Source organism: Suncus etruscus, chromosome 3 (genome assembly GCF_024139225.1).
Source record: "Suncus etruscus isolate mSunEtr1 chromosome 3, mSunEtr1.pri.cur, whole genome shotgun sequence".
In the NCBI taxonomy this organism is placed as follows: Eukaryota; Metazoa; Chordata; class Mammalia; order Eulipotyphla; family Soricidae; genus Suncus; species Suncus etruscus.
Window position 1 is genome coordinate 28,996,009 of NC_064850.1, and position 14,002 is coordinate 29,010,010.

The window sequence follows — 14,002 nt, forward strand, 5'->3', positions numbered from 1 at the left end:
GCAATCAATAATCAGGTAAAAGGTTTGGAGAGTGAAACAAAATAAAGATTTCTAAAGAATATACATATATTTTTTCACAAGAAATTAAATAAATATGGTATTGAATTTGTTTCAGGTCAAAGTCTATGCACAATGTCTACCAGTAAGAATTATATCATTGGATATAATTAGATAAAATGGAAGTGATTGGTGGATAGATTGACATATTATATCACCAGCTGAAATTATGATAAAATGAACCCTTACTTAGCAGTTAAATCATAACCTCGTTTTTGTTTTTTTTTTGAGATTTTTTTTGTTAGTTTTTGGGTCACACCCAGGAGTGCTTAGAGGCTACTTCTGGCTCTACGCTCAGAAATCGCTCCTGGTAGGCTTGGGGGAACATACGGGATGCTGGGATTCGAACCACCGTCCTTCTGCAAGCAAGGCAAATGCCCTACCACTGTGCTATCTCTCTGGCCCTGAACCTCATTTTTGATAAAATAAGTTTCCCTTGTTTTTGTTGTTTTACTATTGCTGTTGTTGTTCCTGCATTTGTATTTGTTTTGTCAATACACTAGTTTATTTTTCTCCCTGCATGTATTTCAGATACAACAGAAATTAATCCACTTCAGTATCATTAAAATCTGCAAGGGATGGCAACAAGCAGGTGCATTTCCATTCACCTGGATCTAACAAACTCTCCAGAAAATACAATTTGTGCAAACAGATCTTATCCGATTTGGCAACTGGAGGAGTTAGCAGAAATTGTAGAACCCAGAGCCCACAGTTTAAGACAAGTGGCTTAGAAGAGAGATAAGCACACACTTCTGTGATGCATGTGGTAATTAGCTTCCAGCAGCACAAAACATTCAATCCAAATTATGAATTTTAATTTTATTTCAAAAGCCTTTTTTAAGAAAAAGGTGTGAGAGCTTAACACTTGCTACTAGATTTAATATAGATGGCTACTTGCCAATTAAATTCTGTTTTCCAATCATTTGTGGCTTAATTTATTGAAGTGAATTATGTGGTTCAAGGTGAAATGAAATCTATAATCTTCTGTACAGTGCTGAAATGTTAAATCATGTTAAAGGGGTTAGTGAGTGGCTAAAAAAACATAATGTTGACTTATACATAAATAATAAGTGTAGCACTCAACTAGATCTCACGGTGAGGAAAGTATTTAGCCCAGCCTGCTGAGAAAAAAATCTGAAAAGAAGGAACATTTTTTTCCAAGAACTTTAGGGATGGTATTCAGGTCCAAAAGACCAAGCCTACTTATATTTTCAGAGACTAAAATGATAAGCTTGGGAGAGCATTAAGTTTGAGGGACAAAAGTAAAAGTACCATCTGTTCTCACTTCTTGGAAATTACAAGACTACAATTTCTCAGGATCTGTAGCATTTGGCTTAGCAATATTTTCTTGGGAGAGAATCAAGAATAAATAAACAATAACTAATTTTGCATTAGGTTCTTCTAAATAAACTTTAAATTTATAAATTCTTCTAAATAAACTTTAAATTTATAAATTCTTCTAAATAAACTTTTATTTACCTGGTTAACTACTCATAGTTAAACCAAAGTTTTGTGGGGTTTTTTTTTTCCCTAAATGAATAGATACCCCTAGGACTCTAGGACTCTGCATGTATTAACAGTGTTTTACAATATTGATTTGTTTCTAGTCACTTAGAGGTTGAATCTCCTCCAAATGTACCTTCGCTTTTTGACCTTGAGTATCTCTGCATAACATTTTATTGAAAATAGGCATTTTGAAGATGCAATGGAATTAAATAGTCATCAAAATTGGTTTATACACCAATAGATGTAGAGTTTAGAAATGTGCCTAGACATACAATTGTAAATGCCACTTACAGGCATCAAAGATGTGGCTGAGATTGACAATCCAGCTGCATGACAAGTAACAGCAACTGCAGTAAACTTTTTTTTAAATAATAATTTATTTAAACACCTTGGTTACAAACATGATTGTGGTTGGGTTTCAGTCATGTAAGAGGCACCCCTCTTCACCAGTGCAACATTCCCACCATCAATGTCCCAAATATTCCTCCTCCCCACCCCGCTCCCACCTGTACTCTAGACAAGCTTTCTATTTCCCTCATACATTCTCATAGTTTGCAATGTAGTTATTTCTCTAACTAAACTCATCACTCTTTGTGGTGAGTTCATGAAGTAAACATTTTTAAAGCAATCAGAGAAACTATCAGCCTCTTGCATCCTTGATTTCAGATTCTCCAACACAAAAGTTGTGAGATAACAATCATCCTATTGTGTTAAGCTTTCTTAAATAATAATCTTAGAAAATTCACAAAAAGTATTCTAACTAATGAGAGTTATTAAATATTAAACAGAAAAAGAGATATAAGTATGGATAAAACTAAAATGAAAAGTAACAAATTACAACCAGAAAGGTTTGTGTGAAAACTTTTGTCCTGTTCGAAACCTTATATGCATACATAAAAAAGGTTTAGCTCTCATATGACCACAAATTTACACAAATTAATCCTATATAAATATTTTAGTTACCACATATTATTTAGTGTTACCTACAAAATTTTAATCATTTGAAAATACCTGTGCAATTCACGACTTCAAAATCATCCTGAAAAACCTTCAGCTGTTGTTCTCTATTTCTAATTTTATTCCTAATTTTATTCTTTGATGCTTAATACCACGTGCTTTTAAATTTTGAAATAATTAATGCTTCAAATTATTTTTAGAAAGGTCTATTTTAAGTAGCTGCATTGATAATGGATTTCTGAAATATCTAGAATTAAACACTAGTTTTCTCTTATACAAAAATGTTTACCATAACAAATAACTTAATTTAAAACTAAAAAAGTACAAAATTTTATTAATTATAATTTTACCTTCAGCTTTTCTTTTAAATTTAAGCCTACAGTAAAGTTTGCCTCATATAGAAGTTATTATGTAGCGTTTACATAGATTATATAGGGGGTAATACACTTGTTTTGCTAATTGCTGATTCTGGATCAATATCTGTGAAGCATACAATTTTGAGACTCTCCTAGGAAAAAAACCCTGAGAATAAAGTCCATAAAAACACCTGAGAACTATGGACTATAGCCTAAGTTTACTTCCTAAAGATCCCCATCTCTCAAACTAAAACAAAATGACATTACAACCCATCTCACATTAGGATCAGTGAATATTAAATAAATAAATAAATAAATAAATAAATAAATAAATAAAAGATCAATAAATATTCAGAAATAAATTTTTAAACTCACTACATCACATTTTGGGATACCCTAAATGTAAGTAAATCATGTGTAAATTGATGGGTATTAACTCAGTTAGCTATTTTTTTATTTATTTACATCTAGTATCTTCTCTAGATGAAAGCTGTACAAGTATAAGTAAAGTAACAATATTATTTCTTTTTCTTCTCAAAAAATTAATGAGGTGACTCCTAAAACTATCAAGGACTATTATTGTGCTCATTTTGTGTCAAGTATTGTTTTGAGTGTTTTTACATGTTTTAAATAACTTAACCCTGTAACAATCCAATGAGATAGTATAGTTATTATTCATAGTTGCCACTGAAAAAATAGGTCATGGAAAGTTCAAGTGAACTGATGAATGAAATTCAGATTCACACCCACGTTGACTAACTGGCGGAGTTCATAATCAACCAGTTATACAAGCTTTTAGCAGAAGGACAAGAGATGAAATGATAATATCATAGAAATAAAAGTATAGGCTAGGAATAAATAAATATGAATATTTCAACCATAAAGGCTCAAATTGAAGTTTGCTCCAAATGTTTTTCTTTGCCCCTCTTTAAAACACCAGTTCAACATTCCAAAATCCTTCAGATCTTAGAGAGAAAAAAAAAACTAATAGAAACTGAAAAGAACAGCACCATGTCAAAAATCTTTTCAAATATTGACTTTGAGAATTAATTCTTCAGATTAAAAATGTATGTATGCTTTGACCCAGCAATGCTACTCTAGGGACTTATCTAATGAATAGACTTGCATACATACAGAATTTATTCTTGGGCAAGGTTAGTGATGGAAGCCTTGGTTTTAAAAGCAAAGAACTGAAAATAACTCAAAAGTCTATTATTAGAACTGCTTACAAGTTCAGCATGAAAAGGGTTTTCAAAACAAAGGAGTGAAATGAAGGCATATCATTCAATCTGCTGAGATATCCATTGTGTAACAAATTGAAAAACTATGTCCACTTGTCCATGCTTAAAACATGCTGGAAAGAAACTTAAAATCAGCAAAATTTCTTCGTTTTCATGACACATTAGCAATTCCTATTTAATTTACATCCAACAATGAGAGAAAATTAACTGCTTCTAAGGATAAATCACTACTACTACTACTACTACTACTACTACTACTACTACTACTATTACGACTACTACGACTACTACTATTGCTGCTGCTGCTGCTGTTGCTACTCCTACTACAGTAGTAGGCGAAAACATCAGAATCTCACATATCGAGAATTAAAACAGTTTCCACTTTTTTTTTTTTAATTTTTTGGAGGAGTCACACCCGGTGGCTCTCAGGGGTTACTCTTGGCTTTGTGCTCAGAAGTCGCTCCTGGCAGGCTTAGGGGAGCATATGGGATACCGGGATTCAAACCACTATCTGTTCAAATCAGCTGCATGTAAGGCTAATGCCTTACCGCTGTGCTATCTGGCCCTAGTTTCTACTCTTGAACTTTCAAGTTATTTCAATATGGAAACCTATAACTATGCCCACTTATATGAGCTTGTGAGTACTGTAGTAAGGATTGTTTCATCTCAGAATACAATTCAACTCATATTTTGATTCTTAAATTTTTATATAAGTTGTCTCTAAATTTTTTTTTCTGTCAGCATCCATAAGTTCTCTTATTTGGTGACATTGCCATACCTTTAACTAGAGTCATATTGATTAATATCTTCAATTAGTAATATTTCATTAATTAATGCATCAAATTGCTATTATTAGCTGACTGTTTTTAAATTTATTACTACTTTAATATATATTAGTTCCCAAGCCTATATGCACACATGTAAAAATATTATGATGGGAGATGGGTGCAGTCACAGAAATAATTACACTGAGAATCATCATAACAAAATGTGACTGAATGAGGGAAGTAGAAAGCCTGTCTAAAGTGCAGGCCAGTGGGGGGTGGGAAGGAGAGACACTTTGGACATTAAAAATCAATCAATCAATCAATTAAAATACTATGATATATTCAAAATATCTCTTTAAAATAAGAACCAAAAAAACTGTTTTGTATATAAAACTGCATAAAATGCTCTGTAAACAAGAAAAAAGACTGAAACTTAAATGCTTGAAAATAAGATTCAATGGCTGAGCAAATGCTGAATAGGTAGTAATTCAGAAAATAATTCACAATAATATGAGATCAGTTCAAAGTAATGTAAATATTTCTAAATATTTTAATACTTCATATTTCTCTATTGCCAAAGTCACTGTAAAATATTATTTAATCATTTATATTCTTTTCCTTACAATTGTTTTAATAGAACCCAAAATACTTATAAGCCAGTTAAAAATTATGTAATGATACTGAGGTGTCATTTCTCACCATCTATCTTTTTAAGGAATAGCATTAAAAATTTATTTCCCTGACAACTATTCATATTAAATTCTCTTTTTAAGAAACAAAACATCATGAGGCAAAAATATATGAATAATATATAATAAATGTTTGCTGCGTTTTTACAAAAATAAATCAATGATAATAAAAGATTGTAGAAAATTATTGTTATTGATGTTTTAAACTTGCAATCCAGACTAACAAGATAGTACTGATGATATTAGCAAATACTAACAAGATTGCATATAGTCCCAAAAACCCACCCAGTAGTGATCCCTGAGGGCCCCACTAAGAGTAAAATGTGAATACAGGTGGGTGTGATTCCCAATTTAGAAGTTGAATTATGGGTATACATCATCCCAGATAATACAATTCATTTTGTGGTTTGTCTGGCTTATCATAGTTTAACATAATAATGTATAAAGTTCTATTCTTTAAAAAATGTAGATTCAGACTTAAGACTGGAATTTATTCTAGACCAGATGCATCTACTATTCAAATAAAAGCAGTTGACAAACCTTCACTTAGCAGTTCATAATCAATATGATTTAGAGACCCACCTTTCTGCATCTTTCTTATGTCTATTCCTCCAAATTCGACTGGTACGTGAATATCAAATCTGCTGTCGCTCATCTTTTCAAATTGAATCATGTTGGAGGTTGTCATTGCGATTCATTCCTCAAGATCTAATTAGCATAAAAATACAAGGTGGCATGTACCATTGCTCATGCTGTAGTAGGAACATATTTCCTTCAGTAAAAGGGGTGGTTGGTTTAAAGTTTAAAAATTTAATGCAATGCTCTTTAACCCAATAGTTCTAATATGTGTTTCAAGGTGAATATGGGAAGGACCAAAAATATATGATAAATAGTTGTGGAACAAAAATCCTATTGAAATAGGATATGATGACATAATATGTGCCCTTCCTCACTGTGATTGTTTGGCCACTGCTTTTATGAGTACAAGTTTCCCTTTTATTCAAAGTTTGCTGAACAATAAACTAACTCATTTGGACATTCAATATTAGCAAACTAGTTTGATTCAGAATATATATTCATACACATTTTTTTTTGTTTTTGGGCACACCCGGTGATGCTCGGGTGTTACTCCTGGCTATGTGCTCAGAAATCATTACTGGCTTGAGGGACCATATGGGACCCCAGGAAATCCAACTGCAGTCCATCCTAGGTTAGCGCTAGCAAGGCAAACGCCCTACAGCTTGCACCACCGCTCTGGCCCCTGAGACACATATATTTTAAATAAAACATTAAGTAATATTTTAAGAAATATAAAGAAGCACACATACATACTTTATTACTAACTCAACAGTCCCACTTACCTATGCATTTATTTTTCCCCTTTGTAAAATAAGAAAAGAAGAGCGAGATATCTCTGCCTTGCCTCTTTCTGAACTATGACTATTTAGTAATATCATATATCATTGCTGCTTCTAGCATTTTCCATCTCACTCAAGTTTAGTTATAATGGTTGCATTGTCTTCCTATACCTGAATTTTTGAGTGAGAAGGAATTGCCAGAGGTGTCTATTCCGTGTGCCAGCCAGAGACTATTTTGACAATTTCTTTCTTTCTTTTTTTTTTTTCTTTTCTTGGTTTATGGGCCACTCCTCTGGCTATGCACTCAGAAATCATTCCTGGCTTGGGGGACTGTACTGGATGCCAGTAATCAAACCAAGGTCCGTCTGGGTCAGCCAGTGCAAGGCAAACTCCCTACCACTGTGCTATCACTTCGGCCACTTTGACAATTTCTCATAATAATTGATAATAGAAATACAATGTGTAACACAATTTGGTGCTTAGTGAACAACATATCTAAATAAGTCTATCATGCAGGTCTCTGACGTCTCTAAATTTCTTTATATTGTGGTAATGTGCTCTAGATTTTTTATGGCTTCTCTCTGAATTAAGCCTTGGATAAAAATTTTTATGAACTAACTCAATAAAGGCACACCAAAGGCAGAATCAATGACAAGAGACATAACTAAAATAAATTTGGATGGAAATTAAATTATGGTCTGGTTTGTCAGTCTCTATATAAGCCAAGTATATACATATATGTATATATAAAATATATATTTATATATATTTGCTTTTCAAAAAGTTATACTTCAAATGATATATTCTCTATATATATGCATAACTATATCTATCTATTATTCTATATATATAACTATATATATAACTTATATAGTTATAGTATCACAAAAATGTATACAAAATATTTGATGAATTATTTTTGGTGATAGCAAACACCTGTGGATAAACACATATAAATAGTATATAGGTTCAATAAATCACAGTGTATCAATAAAATAAAATTCCATGCAGTCTTAAAAAATACATGAAACAAAATTACACAGACTTGATATGTTACCAAGATTTTTTCCTAGAAAAATAAAAGTTGAGAATAGTATGAGCAAAGTGAATTGATTGATAAAACCTACTTTTGTCATATTAAAATTATGAACATGGTGGTGCAATTATTATGAAGAGAAATTGTTATCTACATCCTTTGCTTTTATATTTGTATAAAATTAAGATAATTTCTAGTTTTGAAATATTTAAATTTGATGTTTAAGCAATGATAAATATTATATAAATTTTATGCAATTTGGGGTGGAGTGGTGGTGCATGTGGTAAGGCAACTGCCTTGCCCGCACTAGCCTAGGACGGACCGCAGTTCAATTCCCTGGCATTCCATATGGTCCCCCAAGCCAGGAATGATTTTTGAGCTCATAGCCAGGAGTAATCCCTGAGTGTCACAGGGTGTGGCCCAAAAACTCCCCAAAAATTCTTAAAAATTTATACAAGTTTATAGAAGAAAATGCATATTTTTACTTAACTCTTTACTTATGTACCTGGAAATTTACTTGATCTTATTATTGTCAATAACTCATCTTTACTAAGATAGAAAATTTATCTCAATATACTCCTGGGTACAATATTAAATTCAAGTAGAATAGAATAAAAAATCTATTTTTCTTGGCTTTTGAGCAACTTTTCTTTGAACAATTTAGAGCCAGCTTTAGATGTCAATATCTTATAAATTGTTCAAAATAGAATGCATTGACATAACTGGTTTAAAAACAAGCATATTTGGCTGGAAAGATAGCAGCAGAGTTAAGGTGCAAGTGTTGTATGAAGCCAAACCAATTGCATTGCTGACACCACAATTTCCTCCAAGAATATACAAGTGCAGTCCCGTCATCACACTGTTAGAGTAGCATTCTCTCCTTCACCTTTGCCCTGAGCCGGTGATGAAGTTGGCTTAGAATAAACAGGGTTATATTACTTAGATCTACTGAGCATAGTTTGGAAACTCCCATTTTCAAAACACAAAAGAACGAGAGGAGGGGAGGGGAGGGGAGGGCAGAGGAGGGGAGGGGAGGGGAGGGGAGGGGAGGGGAGGGGAGGGGAGGAGGAGGGGAGGGAGGGAAGGAGGGGGGGAGGAAGGAGGGGAGGGGAGGGAGGGGAGAGGAGGGAGAGGGGGGGAGGGAGAGGAGGGGAGGGGAGGGGAGGGGAGGCAAGAAAAAAGGAAAGCAAATAAGGAAAGAAGGAAAGGGAAGGGAAGGGAAGGGAAAGTAGGAAAGGGAAGGGAAGGGAAGGGAAGGGAAAGTAGGGAAGGGAAGGGAAGGAAGGAAGGAAGGGAAGGAAGAAGGGAAGGGAAAAGGAAGGGAAGGGAAGGGAAGGAAGAAGGGAAGAAAGGAAGGGAAGAAGGAGGGGAGGGAAGGGGAGGGGAGGGGAGGGGAGGGAAGGGAAGGGGAGGGGAGGGAAGGGAAGGGAGGAAAGAAAAGAAAGGAAGAAGGAAGGAAGGAAGGAAGGAAGGAAGGAAGGAAGGGAGGGAGGGAGGAAGGGAGGGAGGGAGGGAGGAAGGAAGGGAAGAAAGAAAAAGAAAGAAAGAAAAAGAAAGAAAGAAAGAAGAAAGAGAAAGAAGAAAAATATGAAAGAAAGAACGAAAACAGAAAGAAAAGAAAAACTGAAAGAAAAGAAACACAAAAGAAAGGAAAAAACCCTGCCATTTATGATATATAAAGAGAATCTAAAATGCTAATTGGAGTACTTGTTTTAAAATGTTTTAAAACTTCATTTTATTTTATTGAAACCACTGTAATTTACAAAATACTTCATAGTTTAGTTTCAGACAAATAAAATCGAGTCAATCCCATCATCACTATTGGCCTTCCTTCTACCAATGTTTGCCAAGTGCATCCCATCCCACCCCTTTCACCCCCTGCCCCCACGCCTGCCAATATAACAAGCCCTTATAATTTTAAGTGTATATTGTTAAAGTTTGGGTCTTGATTCCATTGTTTTTGCCTTGGCTTGGATATTTAGTTCTGTGCATTTTTACTACCACCAATGCACCTGAGACCACTTGGCCACAAGCCCTTTCTATCATATTTGTGATTCTCCTCTTTCACTCCGTATCTTTTCTTTTCCTTACTATGTTCTAGGGCCAAGGGTTTTCATAACAACTCCCATTTCAATCATGGCATTTCTTTATGCGGTTATTCTAAATTTCTCATATAAGTGATATCACCTGTATTTATCCTTTTGGGTTATTTCATTTAACATATTCCAGTTTTTTCCATGTTGCAACATATTGCATGATTGTATCATTTATTTCCACTATGTAGTATTCCACTGTATATATGTATCACATCTTCATGATACATTTATCTGTTTTTTGACATTTAGATGAATTCCAAGTCTTAGCTATTGTACTGAATTTTGCAATAAATAACGATATGCATACACCCATTTAGATGAATGCGTATCAGTTTTAGGAATAGATATACAAAAGTGGCATTGCTGGGTCATATTGCTGCTAAATTTCGAGTTTACTGAGAACCCTCCAAATCATTTTATATATTGTTGTAACAGCAGCATTCACTTACAGCCATAGATAAGAGTTCCTTTCTCATCATTTTCCCACTAGCAGAGATTGCTCCCAGTATTTTTGATATGGGCCATCTTGAATAGTATGATATTTCATTTTTGTCTTTATTTGGATTTCCATAATAATAAATGATTATTTTTTATATTCCTATTAACCATCTGTTGGTCTTCCTCAGAGAATGTCTGTTTATTTCCTCTCATCATTTTATGGTGGAGTCTTTAGATTTTGTGGTTAACCACTGTGAGTACTTGGTATATCTTAGATATCAAATCTTTATAAGATGTGTTAGTGAAAATATATTCCCCCACTCAATTAATTACCTTTTAATTTTAGCCCATGTTTCTTTTATCATGGAGAAACTTTATAGTTTGATGTAGTCCCAGTTATTAAGATTTTATTCTATAATTTCTGCCATCAGCATCCTAACATTCAAGACTTCTTTGAGTTCTAAGTCATGGAGTGTTCTTCCTGTCTTTTTTTCTGAAATTTATAATTCAGGTCTAATATCAAGGTTTTTAGTCCACTTTCAGATGACATTTGTATAAAATGCCAGCTAGAATTGATCTTTAATTTCTTCCAGGTGGTTATCCAACTATTTCAATACCATTTATGAAAGAGACTCTCTTTATTCAATTTCAAGTCCTTGGCTTCTTTGTCAAAGATTAATTGGTAATATACCAGTACTTCAGGATTTGCCATTGGATATTCTATTATGACCCATTGGTATGCAAGTTTGTGTTTTTTTTTGTAAAATTACAATGGTATTTTGATAAAAATTTCTTTATAGTAGAACTTCTTGTTAGCTAATGAGATGCTTCCCAGGATCTTGTTTTTCTGGTGACAGGTCTGCAGTAAATCTCAAGGATGTTCCCTTAAATGTAATTTCTCTTTTCGATCTTGCTGCTTTCAGAATTCTGTCTCTATCTATGGGATTCGTCATTGTGACTAGAATGTGTCTTGGGGTGTTTTTTCTGGGGTCTCTTTTAGTTGGCACTCTTCGGGCATGCAGGATTTGATCACATGTATTCATTATCTCTGGTAGTTTCTCTTTAATGATGTTCTTGACTGTTGATTCTTCCCGGAGATTTTCTTCCTGAGTCTCTGGGACTCCAATGATTCTTAAGTTGTTTCTGTTGAGCTTATCATAGACTTCTATATTCATCTGTTCCCATTCTTTGAGTAATTTTTCCATTGTTTGATCATTTGCTTTGAGGCTTTTTTCCAATTTCTTCTGCTGTATGTAATTGTTATGTATCTCATCTTCCAGTGTACTGATTCTATCCTCAGCTGCTGTTAACCTGTGGGAAATCTCAAACATGTTTTTCTTCAATTCATCTACTGAGTTTCTCAGACCTGTTATTTGATCTGAAATTTCCGTTTGGAGTTTTCTCATTTCTATCTTCATATTCTCCTGATTCTTTTTAGTTTTCTCTTCTATACTTTGTTTGAGTTCTTTGAACATGTTCCATATTGCAACTCTAAACTCCTTATCTGAGAGACTGACTAGGTGGTTGATCATGTTCAAGTCATCAGAGTTGCCATCTTCATTCTCTATGTCTGGCACTGGCCCATGTTGTTTCCCCATTGTCACACTAGTACTGCGTGTTTTTCTACGTGTTGTGATTGTATTCATTGGCTAAATGCTGTGCACCGTCGCGAAGGGGAGCGGAGCAACCGTGCTCCTCTGGCTTCTCCCTTTCTGGGCGTGTCGACTCACCTCCACGGAAGGCTCACAGGAAGGCAGGCTGGCAGATGGGCTGCACCCAGGATGAAATCAGGCCAAAAATGCAGGACAGCAGAGTAGAGAGGCAGAAGGGTGCTGGGATCTGAGATCCAGCGAAGTTCAGTGGCTCCTCCCTTTCTGGGCGTGTCGACTCACCTCCACGGAAGGCTCACGGGAAGGCAGACTCCCCGGAAAGTTCACAGGAAGGCAGGCTGGCTGATGAGCCGCACCAAGGGTGAAATCAGGCCGAAAATGCAGGACAGCAGAGTAGAGAGGCAGAAGGGTGCTGGCATCTGAGATCCAGCGAAGTTCAGTCAGGATCTTGTTTTTCAATATGGGTATGGCTACTCTGGGTATTTTATGGTTTTACCAAATTTTATAATTTATTGTTCTATGAAAGAAATTTCTGAATTTGGTTAGGAATTGCATTGAATATCTATAGTTAGATAAGATTGTCATTTTGATAATATTGATTCTTCTGATTCATAAGCATGGAATGTTTTTCTATTTTCTTAGGTCTTCTTCAATTTCTTTCTTGAGTGTTTTGAAGTTTTTGTGGTATAGTTCTCTTGTTTCTCTCACTAGGTTGATTCCTAAATACTTGATAGTTTGAACACTATTTAAATGGTATCGATTCTTTGATCTCTTTCTCTTTTTTTGTTATTTGTATAAAGAAATACCACTCTCTTTTTTATATTGACTTTGAATCCAGCCAGTTTTTGTATTGCTTTATTGTTTCTAGAACCTTTTTTGAAGACTATATAGGGCATTCAATGTACATAATATCATCTGCAAATTGAGATAATTTGACTTCCTCTTTTTCTACTTGGATTCCTTTAATTTCCTTCTTTTGCTTGATTACTATTGATAGGAGTTTTAATACTATGTTGAATAAGAGTTGAGGTAATGGGCATCCTTGCCTAGTGCCTAACCTTAGTGAGAGTGTTTTCAGTTTTTCACCAATAAGAATAATATGGCGTGCTCGCTTCGGCAGCACATATAGTAAAATTGGAATGATACAGAGAAGATTAGCATGGTCCCTGCGCAAGGATGATACGCAAATTCGTGAAGCGTTCCATATTTTTAAACAAACAACACCCCACCCCCCAAAAAAAGAATAATATGGCCATTTTTTTGTTTGTTTTGTAAATAAAGTTTTATTTAAGTCAGCCACCCTGCGTGCAGTTTTCATCATCCTTCACTCTGGGATGCCTAGAGAGAGCAGAACAGGTTTTCAGGCAGGGGTGGGTGTGTGTGGGGAGGGAAGCACATGTAGCCCCGCAGAACAAACAGCTGCTCCCTGAGCGGCTGCCGCGTCCTGAGGTCTGTTACTCTTTGGTCACAGCGTGAAGAGCTCCTGGTCTTGTCCAAGAACTCTCTTTGAAATGACCAGTTAATATGGCCTTTTTTTTTTTATAGATAGCTGCTACTGTTTAAACTTCCTTACTTATAATTGGCCTGTTTAGATTTTCTAATTCTTTCTCATTCAGTTTTGGAGATATGTTTCTATAATTCCAATCATTTCTTCTAGGTTCTCTAGCTTAACAGAGTATAGTTTTTCATAGTAAGATTTCATGATGTCTTGCATTTCTTGGGGTTCTATTGTAATCTGTCCCCTTTCATTTCTGATCTGATTTATTTGAGAATTTTCTCCTTTTCATCCTTAAGAGCTTGATTAATTATTAAATTGTTTAAAAATTAAAATAATTTAAAATTCAAAATAATTTAAAATTTTTATTGAAATTTAATATTATTTATTATATCA

The 14,002-nt window shown here is 34.5% G+C and overlaps 1 non-coding gene across 1 annotated transcript; it reads left to right on the forward strand.

The window, feature by feature from the left end:
- Nucleotides 1-13,215: 13,215 nt before the first annotated feature.
- Nucleotides 13,216-13,322, forward strand: LOC126005571 (U6 spliceosomal RNA). Its single transcript, XR_007494619.1, has one exon. It is a non-coding gene; the product is annotated as a U6 spliceosomal RNA (small nuclear RNA).
- Nucleotides 13,323-14,002: the final 680 nt, after the last annotated feature.